The 14,387-nt window shown below is 41.6% G+C and overlaps 1 protein-coding gene across 3 annotated transcripts in view; it reads right to left on the bottom strand.

The window, feature by feature from the left end:
* CD44 (CD44 molecule (Indian blood group)) overlaps nucleotides 1-14,387 on the bottom strand; it is a 113,852-nt gene that overhangs the window by 52,436 nt on the left and 47,029 nt on the right. The window lies entirely within an intron of this gene.

The raw sequence follows: 14,387 nt of genomic DNA, 5'->3' as shown, positions 1-14,387 counted from the left end.
ACTACCAGTGCAAGGAAAACAAAAGTCCCTGCCCAGAGAATATATACCATGCTGAACCAGAGTATAGGGAACAGGCATAAAGCCATCTGCTAGAACTGAGGTTTAGCCAGAGAAAATATCACCACAAATACCAGTAAATTCAAGAAAACAAAAACATCTGAAATACCCTAATGTATTTAAAATATATTCCATCTTCTAATCCTAAACAATTGTGTTGCCAGAGATCTGTACACAGAGGGAGAATTTACAGTTTCCACATAATCCTACCTCAGCAAAAGCCACACTGATAATGTATTAACATAACAATAAAGAAAAATCACATTTGCCTTACCTGATATGTTACTGAGTTTTTGCTCCAAGAATATATTGCTACTCGCAGACCCAGAAAATCTAATACGGTATCATAATCTGTTCATGGATATTGAGTCAAAATGTGCTTGATTTCAGATCAGACCTCCAGCAAAGCCTGGGGAAGTTTGGAACACAGCTTCTGGGTAGGCTGATGATTCAGATAAAAGTCAGCCATGAAGCTCAGACTTAAAACCCACTCTGAAATCAAATTTCACCAAACAGGTGTTCAGATCTGGGGGTTTGGATGATTCCCACCTCTCTTAACTACATTAGTCATGAAATCAAGTGGTCATAAACTCAGAGATAAAGGAAATGCTTGCTGTGTCTGTAGAAATCTGATGAACAACCTGTCTCCCACTTCAGCTCACACTAAGGAAGCACAATGAGGTTTTATGAGAAATATTTTTGAGAGTTTCTTTAAAATGTCGTTAATGATGCACCAGTAAAGCTAAATGCAACAAGGTCAGAAAAGTTTTGGAACTCTGCATACAGGGTTTTTCCAAAATGAAAACCCTGCAGTAGAGCAAGGAAATCTCTTCCCTGTTCCCTATTCTGAGCAACCATATATGTCATCATGCTGCTTATGCCATTTCTGGAATCAGTGGCACACATAATCACCTGATCTAGAATGACAAACGAAAGGCTGACCAGCTGGCATATGTCATCCTTCCAAGGATAGTGCCATAATTCCAGTGTGGCTTTTTACTGAGCTATATCTATAGACTTAAAATAAAACTCATTATATAGAAGGATCATCAATTATTATCCTTACTAGTATGAGGCGGTTGCTGTTCCTTATCATCAGAGTTATCCCCTGCAGGAAAAAATCCATGTTTTAATAAATCTTACACTGAGTCTTCACCAGCTGCACCATCTTCCTGTGAGTCTATATCTGTCGCACTGAAGTTAAATATACTAAGAACTTTTTATTTATTTAGCCACCAAAGGTATAATTCTTATCTATTGTTTTTACAGTAAGCCTAGCCTAGCCTAGCCGTCCTGCTGGGACTTATTTAATTTAGGAGTGAGAAAATGGGACTAACAGAGGGAGAAAAATGATGAAGAATGTATTAAGTGGGACGTTACATGTGCTCAGCACCTCTCAGGATCTTGCCCATTGGAAATAGAATTTGGGAATAAATGGACAATTCAGATAACATGGGCAAAGGTGATTAGCTGCCAAATCTTATCAATGGAGAGTTTATTTTTACGTGCTGCTGTTTATCAGTGTTAGCAAGTTATTCTGTATGAAGGACATTAGCTATAATTGTTGTAAGGTTTTACCCTTGCTGGCAGAGGTGGGACGCTCTTCCTTGTGATCTGTAGAGTACCATGTCCAAGGAATAAATCCAAGAATCCAATGATCTCGAGTTGAGTTTCCATGATTTGCCCCATCGTGTGAATCTTCTTCTGCTATGAGGATGGGTTACTGAATTATTTGCTATGCGACCACCCCATTATTATTTTCAGCTTTTGCTCTTTTGAAACTCAGAGCTTCTCTACATGGGAGAAGACTAGGGAAAATTAAGACAAATTAATTAAAGGTGTGAATGTAAGGTGAATTAATTACATTGAATCACTGATGTGCAGACACTCATTCAGAATTAAAGTGCCTTAATTTGGTTTAGTTTAATTCACTTTAAATAAATTAAACTAAATCAAATTAAGGCCAAATTAATTCTGAATGGGAGTATCCACACAAGGGTTTAATGCAATTTAACTAATCCACTTTAAATTCACTCCTTTAGTTAACTTGGATTAACCTTCTTGATTGTCCCCCTATGGTCAAACCCACAGTCTTTGTCCTTCTTTGGTGAATATTAAGAAGAAAGAGGATAGCAGAGAAGATCATCAGTTTTGTTTACCACTACCACTGTTCTTTTCTCATCCATCCATACACATTGTCTTGGGCTCAGAAGATGTAAATTTGATGGAGAGCATCCCAGTGATAATAAGCAAAGCAGCAACAGTAACAGAAAGGAATTAGATGCAGCAAAAGACCAAGTAGAAGCATAAACTCGTCATTTCCATCATGTTGTAAAGAACCACTTGGGAGTGCAGGAAAGTAACTGTTTATTCTACATATCACAAAGAGCAAATTAGTGAAGTGCATATTTTGATAGTGGGGAGTTCCCTGTCCATGTGTCTTTAAGCTGTCTAACCACGTGAGTCTTTCTTATGCACTTGCAAAGGAACATGTGCTGTCCAGGTTATAAATTCCTCAATCCCTATCTCAACGATGTGTGCTGGAAATGTCTCTGTGTGAGCTTCTAAAGGGAAAGTTCTCTGACCACTATGATTGACTTGCTTATGGTTCCAAATCATAGCTAAGGAATGACATTGAATCTGTAGAGATTGCATGATCTGGTTGCAATGTAATGGATGTGACCAACAGTTTACTCACTTGTGACATTCTCTCTACATCATATAATTATCTAGGAAAAGATCGTTCCGAACAATTTGGAATTGGGGTCAACTTCTTCATCTAATTTATGATGCAGCAAAATAAAATCTCATCTGATATAAAAAAACCAGAACCCTGCTCTACAATAATGGAGTCATTGTTGTTACTTCTAGTTTTCATTCTCCATTTGTTGTTTCTTCTTGTTCTTTACTTCTTTTTGAACTGCAGACATGTTCTTAAGAAAAGTTACAAGAAGCACCACCGCCACCAAAGCTTTTCCACTGAAGTTTTGATTTTAATTGAATCAGCATTGGCCTATAATAATGTCAGTATTATATTGAATGTTAAAAGGACATGAATCTTTGGTATTAATTTATTATATAAACAATAAGTATAAGGAGAATGAAAGCCCCTGGCCAGAAGATGAATCTAGAGGTTGACTAGGATATTGGCAATGGGCACAAAGTCAATTGCCAAAAGAGAGATGAAGCAGGGGAATTCCCACCAGAAACACCCAGAAGTTAAGCAAACAAACTGCCAAAGCAAAGTAAGATTTTAGGGTCAAATCCTGCATTCATTTCCTCAGGGAAAAATCTGTCAGTGGACTTGGTAAAAACTGAGAAAGGACAGCGGAATTTGGTCTCTAGTAAGAGTAGATGTTTGTCTCCTATCATGTCCTAATCAAGTTTTAGAATGACAAAGACAGAGAGAAAACCTTTCTGCACATGCACACCAGCAAAATCAAACTTTAATAATGCAATCAACATTAAAAAAACCCCACACATCTTATTTTATAAGTTATTGACCTTACTTTCATGTGATGCTACCCACATGGACACTTAGCAACAAATAGTCTCTTAAGTAAGAGATCACATAAATTCATATGAAAATGATTATCTTTCCTAATGCTCTTCATTGTCAGTGCTAAGGATTATCACCCAAATAGCCATGAGATTACAGGCTTGAGTGGAAACGTGTAGCTACAGATCTCTACTTCCTCAAAGAGCAGGGGTGTTGAGGTATGCAGCGTTTGGTTCATCCCAGTATTGAGAGAGGGGAAAACCAGGACATTCAGATTTGGATCTGTTCTTGGAATCATGTGTCACCAATGTACAGGGGGTTGAGATCTGGGGTTTGTCCTGAGGCTCATTTCTACTAATTACTAACTCTATTCATAGGGCTTCTGTTTATCATGGTTTAATTATTTTTTTTTGGTTTCATGTAGTTTCATGTAGATGTACAAAATTTAGAATGTTTTGGGGCTCTTTCTTTGTATATACTGTAATGAGTAATCTCCTTGTAAGGTTTTCTCTAGTGCATTTTAATGTGGTACTATTTCAAACAGCACTATGTTAAAGCACCTAGAGAACCTTTATTGGGCACCAGCACAGTCTACATGGACCAATCACACCCCTGTAGAATGCATTACAGCTCCGCGTAGACAAGCCCTGAGATTCAAGTAACCATTTCTGGTGTTTTTTCCCCATGTCCATTGGATAAACACCAATTGATTGCATTGGGCATGTTTTATCAGCATTTATCAGTGAAATCCTAAAATCATAAGCCCTAATTATTCATTAAAGCTGATGTCCATAACCTCAGACAATAAGAAAATATAAGAAAACATATAAAGATCTGTAGAGATCTAGTGAACATCCCATCTCCCATTTCAAGTTCAGAAGAGGAACACATAATTTCACAGAGGAGATAATTACTTGATATATTTCTTTAAAATGATGTAAATGGTGCACTATATTAGTGGACTCAACAAATTCAGAAAAGTTATGGAACTCTGAATATATTTTTTTTTTAAAACCTGAAAGCCAGGTGTAGAGCGGGGATGTTCATTCCCTGTTCCCATTCCTGAGTGATCACAGGGGCCAATATGTTGCTAATACTATTCCTGAAATTAGTGCCACACAAAGTCATGTTCTTGCAATGGCACAGCATCACCAGAAATGCTATCATCCATTACATGTCATCTTTCCAAATATGGTTAATTTTGTGAATGGCATCCCAATGCTACTCTTCACTAAGCTATATCTATAGAGCTCAAATCAAGTATAAGAGATAAATGGACAATTAATCACTATCCTCACTAATAATCATTGTTCTCATTGTTGTCCCACTCATGAAAGAACCTAGGTTTAAGTGGCTCTTGTACTGAGTGTTCAGCAGCAGCAGCATTATCATATGAGTCTCATCTGTTGTAATATGTTAATTTCCTTTAAACTTTTCCTCTGAGTTAGTACCAACACAAAGCATAATTTTCACCTTTACTTTTTGTTTTAACAACAGAGTTCAATGATTTGTTTAGCTTAGCAATCAGTTGATAGTTAAGGCTTTCTTTTATATACTAGAGAGCCTACCATCATACCAGCACTCAATAAGCTGCTTTTGTTCAGTGACATGATTTTGTGGGAAATACTGTGAACAAAGAAGAAGGAAGAAGCTACAGGAGCACAAAGTCAAAGCAAAAAATCAATAGCAGCAATCACTGGACTTTCTAACTCAGAGATTAATGATGGCACGGAACCTGCAGAACCTGGATATCCTGATACCCTGGCACATCCACAGGAAGAGTATGACTTCCCTAAAGGATCCAGCAAAAGGTGCAGTTAGGCTTGGAGAGAGAAAATGAGGGTGGGAGGGGGAGAATGTCTTCAGTAGAGTGCTGTGGATGCTTTGTTTCTTTCAGAGTCTGGTCAATGGGAAATAAAACCTAGAAATAGATGGTAAACTCACTGAGCAGGAGAAAAGCTGGTTGTCTTCCAGGTTCCTTTCCACCAATTACTTAACAGATCTTACAGGAAGTACATTAGATAAAATTGTTATAATGTATTACCCTTCATAACAGTGATGAGATGCTCTTCTTTGTGATCTGTCGAGGGCTGCTGCAAAGGAATAAATCCAGGAATTTGTTGACCTTGAGTAGAGTTTTCATGATGTGCCCCATGTAGGGAGTCCTCATCTGCTGTGATGATGGCTGGATGAATTACCAACATTTTTTTTAATGAGCCACTACTCACAATATGTTCACCTCTTTGCTCCTCTTACACCAGACCATTTTCTTTCTCTTGTGTAAAGGGTAAAGAAAGAGGACAGTAGACAGGTCCCTCTGTTCTATTCAACACTATCACTGCTTTTTCCCTTATCCATTCATTCACAACATTCTGAGGTCAGGGTTGTGAAACTGATGGAGGACATCCCAGTGATAATGTGCAATGCAGCTGCAGCAATAGACGAGGAAATAGCAGCAATAATGGCAGGCCAAGTAGCAGCAGCAACTTGCCATTTCAAATGCATTGTAAAGATCCACTTTGAAGAGCTAGAGTGTAACTTGTTACCCATATATAACTGTAGGAGTTTGAGCCTTCAGATTAGTTAAACTGATGCAGAATTATGGCTAGCTCTTTGATGTTTTTGTCTCTCTTTCTCATGTATCTATACAGCTACTGTGATATCTAGGCTAAGATTTTCCCATCCTAACTAAAAACTATATTTTGGCTCTCTCTGGGGCTAACTCCTAATGGGAATAAATCTGATCCCATTTTGTTTAACCTAAGCATTGTGATTTACTTACCAATCAGTGAGATCCTGCCCTGGGACCCTAAATCATGGTTACGGAATAAGTCTTAGTGTCTGCATGATGTGATTACTACATAATGGGAGCTAATCCTTAGATTTGTCTTCTGTACCTGTCATTTTTCCCATGTCACAGAATTATCTGGGAGAAAATCATTCAGGGAGATAGATAGCATAAATGTAACAATTTACTTTGAAATTGGTTTTGCTAGTTTTTGATGCAGTAAATTGAAATCCCTGCTGGTACAATTCACACAACGTCTTGCTCTGAGTTAAAGAAGATGCTGTTGAACAATGGATAATAGTTCCTGTCAGGAAAATCCACAAGTGACATATCCACAGCCTATTTACCTGGAGAGTTACTGCATCACCTTATACTTCTAGGCAATCCTGCCAATATTTTCACACTACCGCTGATCAAGAAATAGCAACATATTTTCACATACATGCGCACAAACTTGTTGAATTTTTTTAATCATTTTTTTCATTGAAACTTCACTTTGCTCTAACTTTCACCCCAAAACTATGTCATGCCAGTGAAGGAGTGTGAGAACACAAGCAAGACATCAGCCTCAAGTGTCAATGCATTTCATAAACCATTAAGGAAAAGAAAACCAAACGTCCATCATGAAGCCCCTGTCCAAGATTATACACAGATTTTGCAACAGCACAGAACTATTAATTCAAAGAAAGAGGAAATCAAGAAGAAAGAAATCCCAGTAGAAACAACCAGACAACAAAATTGCAAAACAAGGTAACATTTTATGTCATTTTGGAACTGCTTTTTCCCCTACTAGGCTCTAGCAAGACCAAGGTTTCCAGAAATCACGCTGTAGAGAAAGTCTTGCTCCACATCCAAACCTACAACTAGAAAATTAACTGTCAAGTTTCTTATTTTGAATATTATTGACCTTTTATGTCTCCACCTGAGGATATCCATAAGGCGTGAACCTCTTTCACATTTTCTCAGGCAGAAGGGCACATTTGTTTACACAAGGAGCCTCCCCCTCTTCATAAAGCTTTTAATGCCACTATCAGGAATCTTATTCTTCTAACTCAGCTATATTACCTGGGTGATTGGGGAAATATCTGCCACACCTATGGCGATCAGGGCCTCCTTCATCCGTTTATTCCTGTCCAGCAAACCTCTTAAGCATATGCTTAACTTTATGTTCCATTGGCATCAATGTGAAGCAAGAGATGGTAGAAAGAAATCATTCTATTATTTTCTTTCTCCACCAGTCCAATGTTTACCACAAAAAGCACTAGAAATGTCAGCCTTGCATGAACAATGCAAGAAGGAATGAAGAAAGAGAGGTAAGGAAACAGAAGTTAACAATGGACAAAGCATAAACTCACACGTGGCCTTGTCAATAATATATAGTTAGTAGATAAAGAAATTGTAAGAAGAGTAATATGTGATAAGCTTGCAGCTGCAGCTTTGCTTACTAGCATACTTTGCAGCTCTTGGACAATTCATGATCTATACCGGGATCAATTATAAAAATGAGTGTATCAATCATAAAATATACAATACAACATATTAACAAATAGTATTCAGTATAAGTATGTTAATAAGCTAATTCATGATTATGTATCTTGAGTTTAGGGTATACTCTGTACCCGCCGTCTACTCTCGAGCTTGATCAACTCAAGGGTAGTTTGACTGTATGTGAATAAAGAAACCTTAGTGATGAGTCCAGAGTTGAACTGATTTCTTCTATTCCATAAAACTGGATAAAGCCAAGTAGAAAAAGTTATAGGGAATTTCAGCAAGAAACTCCTACACGGCATTCATTTCTCCTTCCAGAAACATCTATATCCTTCCAAGCACACATAAGACCATACAAATCGCCAACCTGGCTCAGACCAGTGGTCCATTAAGCCCAGCATCTTGTCTTCTGACAGTGGACAATGTCAGATGCTTCAGAGGGAATGAACAGCACAGGGCAATTATTGAATGCTCCATCCCCTATTATCCAGTCCCAGCATACGAACACTCAGAGCATGGGGTTGCATCCCTGGCCATCTTGGGTAATAGCCACTGATGGACCTATCCTTCATGAATTTATTCTTTTCTGAACCCAGATATAATTCTGGTATTCACAGCATCTCCTGGCAATGAGTTCCAGAGGTGTAAGGTGATCTGATCGCAAGAATAAAATATCGAGACACATGGGAGAGCATGGGTGGAGGGTGGACTCCCCCACACTTCATGGAGGCTAGCCCTGTGATCCCGCCCCTGCCTACACAAGGTCCCACCTCCTGCAGCAGGAGCTCTGAGCTCCTCCACCTCCTCCATGGCTGAAATTCCAAGCCACTCCCCCTCCCCATGCCAGAGGAACCCCAAGCCAGCTGACCCGAGCAGCCCCAGCCCCGTGTCAGGGGTGCCTGGCCCCGGCTCCAGCCCCCAGTGGGAGGGGGAGCAGGCTCCAGGTGGCGCTTACCTTGGGCGACATCTCCCTCTTGTCCTAGGTAGAGGCAAGGCCAGGCAACTCTACATGCTACTGCTGCCTCTACCTGCAGATGCCACCCCAGCAAATCCCATTGGCCACAGTTCCTGGCCAATGGGAGTTGCAGAGCCTATGCTCATGGTGGGGGCAGCATCCAGAGTCCCCCAGGCCTTTCCTTTAACTAGGAGCCAGACGGAGATGTTGCTGCTTCTGGGGAGCTGTGTGAAGACAGGTAGGGAACCTGCTAGCCCCGCACCAACCGGATGCCTGGCAACTCTACAATATTGGGGAAAATGGTGTCCTGATCATACATTGGTTGGGATGTAGGACAAAGAGTTAAATATCGGGACAGTCCCAATTTTATCAGGACATCTGGTCACCCTACACAGGTTTGACAGTGCACTGCGTGAAGTAGTACTTCCTTTTGTTGGTTTTAAACCCGCTGCCTTTAATTTCATTTGGATCTTGTGTTATGAGAAGGGGTAAATAACACTCCCCTATTCACTTTCTCCACACCATTTATGATTTTATAGACCTCTGTCATATCCCCTTTAGTCATCTCTTTTCCAAGCTGAACAATCCCAGTCTTTTTAATGTCTCCTCATATGGAAGCTGTTCCATATCCCTAATCATTTTTGTTACCCTTCATTGTGCCTTTTCCCATTCTAATATATCTTTTTTGAAAAGGGGCAACCAAAACTGCATGTAGTATTCAAGGTGTGGGCATACCATGGCTTTATATAGTGGCATTATAGCATTTATTATCTTATTATCTATCCCTCTCCTAATAAAAGCAGCAAAGAGTCCTGTGGCACCTTATAGACTAACAGAGGTTTTGGAGCTTTCGTGGGTGAATACCCACTTCATTGGATGCATGTAGTGGCCATCCACAAAAGCTCATGCTCCAAAACATCTGTTAGTCTACAAGGTGGCACAGGACTCTTTGCTGCTTTTACAGATCCAGACTAACACAGCTACCCCTCTGATACCCTTTCCTAATGGTTCCTAACTTTCTTAACACGAAAGAAAAATCCCAAAACTTTAAAATGAAGAATTCCATCAAATACATTTAAAGCCCCATTTAAAAAAATTAAGTTGCTTTTACTTAATATTGCTGTCCCACTACTGAGAAGATCCTACCCCATGATGCACAGGTGCACTGGATGTTGGAGGAAGATATCACGGGGAGTTGATTTTTACAAACCTTAGCATAATTATTCAGGAGAAGGGCAGGAAACAGTGATAGAGTTCTACTGAATACTAGAGGAAAGGTCACTATCTAATGTTTCTTCAAGTATCCCTGTCTGCAGTGTTTGGGTTTGTGTGTGTGTTTGGGGGTTACTTGCTGTATGCTGAGCTTGTGTTTGTCAGTCTGTTTGGTTTGTTTGTTTGAAGGACCGTGTGCTGTAGCTGGCAGTTGGAGGTGGAGCTACTAGGAAGGCTTGAAAGCTAGAAGCCTCTGGTAATTGGCTGAGCCTTAACCAGTGGGCGGGGCATTCACTCAGGCCAGGGCTTTATAAAGCTGCGCACAAGCGACCAGGGAGCTTAGCAAACAGGAGCTGCTAACAGGGAGTTTTGCAAGGGAGTTTGGAAGGGGAGTAGGAAGGGAGGGGGGGTCCCTTGTCGGTCTCATCTGTGACCCATTGGTCCCTTGAACCCATAACCTGAGCCACATCGAAAACCTTTCTGTTCACAGCAAAGAGGAGCGGACAGAGAGCTGTAGACAGTAATTTGAGACTTTGACAGGGGGAGGCTTAAAATGGTGAGGAGGACCCGTAACACCTGTGCCAGCACTGCTTCTGTCTCCTCCACCTGCGCCTGTAGCCAGACAGAGCACCAAAGCATGGATGCTTTTACCCAGATTCTGCTGTGGGCTTGCAAAGACTGTAATTTGCAATTTCCACTTACTGATATCCAGGCTGGGGGTGGCATCCAATGTGAAAGGTGCCTACTGGTGGAATCTCTCAGGCAGCAGGTGGGAGAGCTACAGGAGGAGGTGGCCTGGCTGAGGAACATCTATGTCCATGAGCAATTCCTGGACAGTATCCATGTGGAGACAGCTGATGGTGCTGTCCCAGTTGACGGGACTACTGACACTGCAGTGGAAGAGGAGATGCCTCAGGGTGTACCTGACACACCAGTGGAGGAGGAGGCTCAGGGTGGACACAGCCAGCTGGTTACTTCTAGCAGCGGGCAGTGCTCCACCACTGCTGCGAACCCTCCTGTTGTGGTAAAAGATACAGGAGAGAAGAAATCACCCCCAACAGTTAAGGGGGTGAAGCCTCGTACCCCTAAGGCTGGGAGGTCTGCTGCCACCACTGATAAGAAACGTAGGGTAGTGGTGGTTGGAGACTCTCTGCTGAGGGGGACGGAGACACCCATCTGTCGCCCTGACCGTTCATCCCGGGAGGTATGCTGCCTGCCAGGGGCCCGTATCCGAGACGTTACAGAGGCTTTGTCGAGGATTATCCGGCCTTCTGACTACTATCCCATGCTACTCATCCATGTGGGCACAAATGATACTGCGAGGTGTGATGCTGAGCAGATCAAGAGTGACTACAGGGCTCTGGGAGTACGGGTTAAGGAGTTTGGATCGCAGGTGGTATTCTCTTCGATTCTTCCTGTTGAAGGTAGGGGTCCGGGCAGAGACAGATGCATTGTGGAGGTGAATGCCTGGCTGCGAAGATGGTGTCGCCAGGAGGGCTTTGGCTTCCTCGACCACGGGATGCTACTTGAGGAAGGACTGCTAGGAACAGATGGCGTTCACCTTTCGAAGAGAGGAAAGGCCTTATTCGCGCACAGACTGGCTAACCTGGTAAGGAGGGCTTTAAACTAGGTTCGACGGGGACAGGTGAGCAAAGCCCACAGGAAAGTGGGGAACAAGACCTGGGAGATGGGTTGGAAGCAGGAGGGAGCACGGGCTATAATGGCAGAGAGGAAGGAGGGTCAGGGCAAAGCTGGGAGGCAAAATCAAACCAGTATCTTAGATGCCTTTATACAAATGCAAGAAGTATGGGTAATAAGCAGGAAGAACTGGAAGTGCTAATAAACAAATACAACTATGACATTATTGGCATTACTGAAACTTGGTGGGATAATACACATGACTGGAATGTTGGTGTGGATGGGTATAGTTTGCTCAGGAAGGATAGACAGGGGAAAAAGGGAGGAGGTGTTGCCTTATATATTAAAAATGTACACACTTGGACTGAGGTGGAGATGGACATAGGAGACGGAAGGGTGGAGAGTCTCTGGGTTAGGCTAAAAGGGGTAAAAAACACAGGTGATGTCGTGCTGGGAGTCTACTACAGGCCACCTAATCAGGCGGAAGAGGTGGATGAGGCTTTTTTCAAACAACTAACAAAATCATCCAAAGCCCAAGATTTGGTGGTGATGGGGGACTTCAACTATCCAGATATATGTTGGGACAATAACACCGCGGGGCACAGACTATCCAATAAGTTCCTGGACTGCATTGCAGACAACTTTTTATTTCAGAAAGTTGAAAAAGCTACTAGGGGGGAAGCTGTTCTAGACTTGATTTTAACAAATAGGGAGGAACTTGTTGAGAATTTGAAAGTAGAAGGAAGCTTGGGTGAAAGTGATCATGAAATCATAGAATTTGCAATTCTAAGTAAGGGTAGAAGGGAGTACAGCAGAATAGAGACAATGGATTTCAGGAAGGCGGATTTTGGTAAGCTCAGAGAGCTGATAGGCAAGGTCCCATGGGAATTAAGACTGAGGGGAAAAACAACTGAGGAAAGTTGGCAGTTTTTCAAAGGGACGCTATTAAGGGCCCAAAAGCAAGTTATTCCAATGGTTAGGAAAGATAGAAAATGTGGCAAAAGACCACCTTGGCTTACCCTTGAGATCTTGCGTGACCTACAAAATAAAAAGGCGTCATATAAAAAATGGAAACTAGGGCAGATCACGAAGGATGAATATAGGCAAATAACACAGGAATGCAGAGGCAAGATTAGAAAAGCAAAGGCACAAAATGAACTCAAACTAGCTATGGGAATAAAGGGAAACAAGAAGACTTTTTATCAATACATTCGAAGCAAGAGGAAGACTAAGGACAGGGTAGGCCCACTGCTCAATGAGGAGGGGGTAACAGTAACGGGAGACTTGGAAATGGCAGAGATGCTTAATGACTTCTTTGTTTCGGTCTTCACTGAGAAGTCTGAAGGAATGTCTAGTATAGTGAATGCTTACGGGAAGAGGGTAGATTTAGAAGAGAAAATAAGCAAAGAGCAAGTAAAAAATCACTTAGAAAAGTTAGATGCCTGCAAGTCACCAGGGCCTGATGAAATGCATCCTAGAATACTGAAGGAGTTAATAGAAGAGGTATCTGAGCCTCTAGCTATTATCTTTGGGAAATCATGGGAGACGGGGGAGATTCCCGAAGACTGGAAGGGGGCAAATATAGTGCCCATCTATAAAAAGGGAAATAAAAACAACCCAGGAAACTACAGACCAGTTAGTTTAACTTCTGTGCCAGGGAAGGTAATGGAGCAGGTAATCAAAGAAATCATCTGCAAACACTTGGAAGGTGGTAAGGTGATAGGGAATAGCCAGCATGGATTTGTAAAGAACAAATCGTGTCAAACTAATCTGATAACATTCTTTGATAGGATAACGAGCCTTGTGGATAAGGGAGAAGCGGTGGATGTGATATATCTAGACTTCAGTAAGGCATTTGATACAGTCTCGCATGATATTCTTATAGATAAGCTAGGAAAGTACAATTTAGATGGGGCTACTATAAGGTGGGTGCATAACTGGCTGGATAACCGTACTCAGAGAGTAGTTGTTAATGGCTCCCAATCCTGCTGGAAAGGTATAACAAGTGGGGTTCCGCAGGGTTCTGTTTTGGGACCGGTTCTGTTCAATATCTTCATCAACGATTTAGATGTTGGCATAGAAAGTACGCTTATTAAGTTTGCAGATGATACCAAACTGGGAGGGATTGCAACTGCTTTGGAGGACAGGGTCAAAATTCAAAATGATCTGGACAAGTTGGAGAAATGGTCTGAGGTAAACAGGATGAAGTTCAATAAAGATAAATGCAAAGTGCTCCACTTAGGAAGGAACAATCAGTTTCACACATACAGAATGGGAGGAGACTGTCTAGGAAGGAGTATGGCAGAAAGAGATCTAGGGGTCATAGTGGACCACAAGCTTAATATGAGTCAACAGTGTGATACTGTTGCAAAAAAAGCAAACGTGATTCTGGGATGCATTAACAGGTGTGTTGTAAACAAGACACGAGAAGTCATTCTTCCGCTTTACTCTGCGCTGGTTAGGCCTCAACTGGAGTATTGTGTCCAGTTCTGGGCACCGCATTTCAAGGAAGATGTGGAGAAATTGGAGAGGGTCCAGAGAAGAGCAACAAGAATGATTAAAGGTCTTGAGAACATGACCTATGAAGGAAGGCTGAAGGAATTGGGTTTGTTTAGTTTGGAAAAGAGAAGACTGAGAGGGGACATGATAGCAGTTTTCAGGTATCTAAAAGGGTGTCATCAGGAGGAGGGAGAAAACTTGTTCACCTTAGCCTCCAATGATAGAACAAGAAGCAATGGGCTTAAACTGCA

The sequence above is a fragment of the Gopherus flavomarginatus genome, chromosome 5 (assembly GCF_025201925.1).
Source record: "Gopherus flavomarginatus isolate rGopFla2 chromosome 5, rGopFla2.mat.asm, whole genome shotgun sequence".
Lineage (NCBI taxonomy): Eukaryota > Metazoa > Chordata > Testudines > Testudinidae > Gopherus > Gopherus flavomarginatus.
The sequence above is the reverse complement of the archived record's forward strand: the minus strand, read 5'-3'. Positions and strand labels throughout refer to the sequence as shown.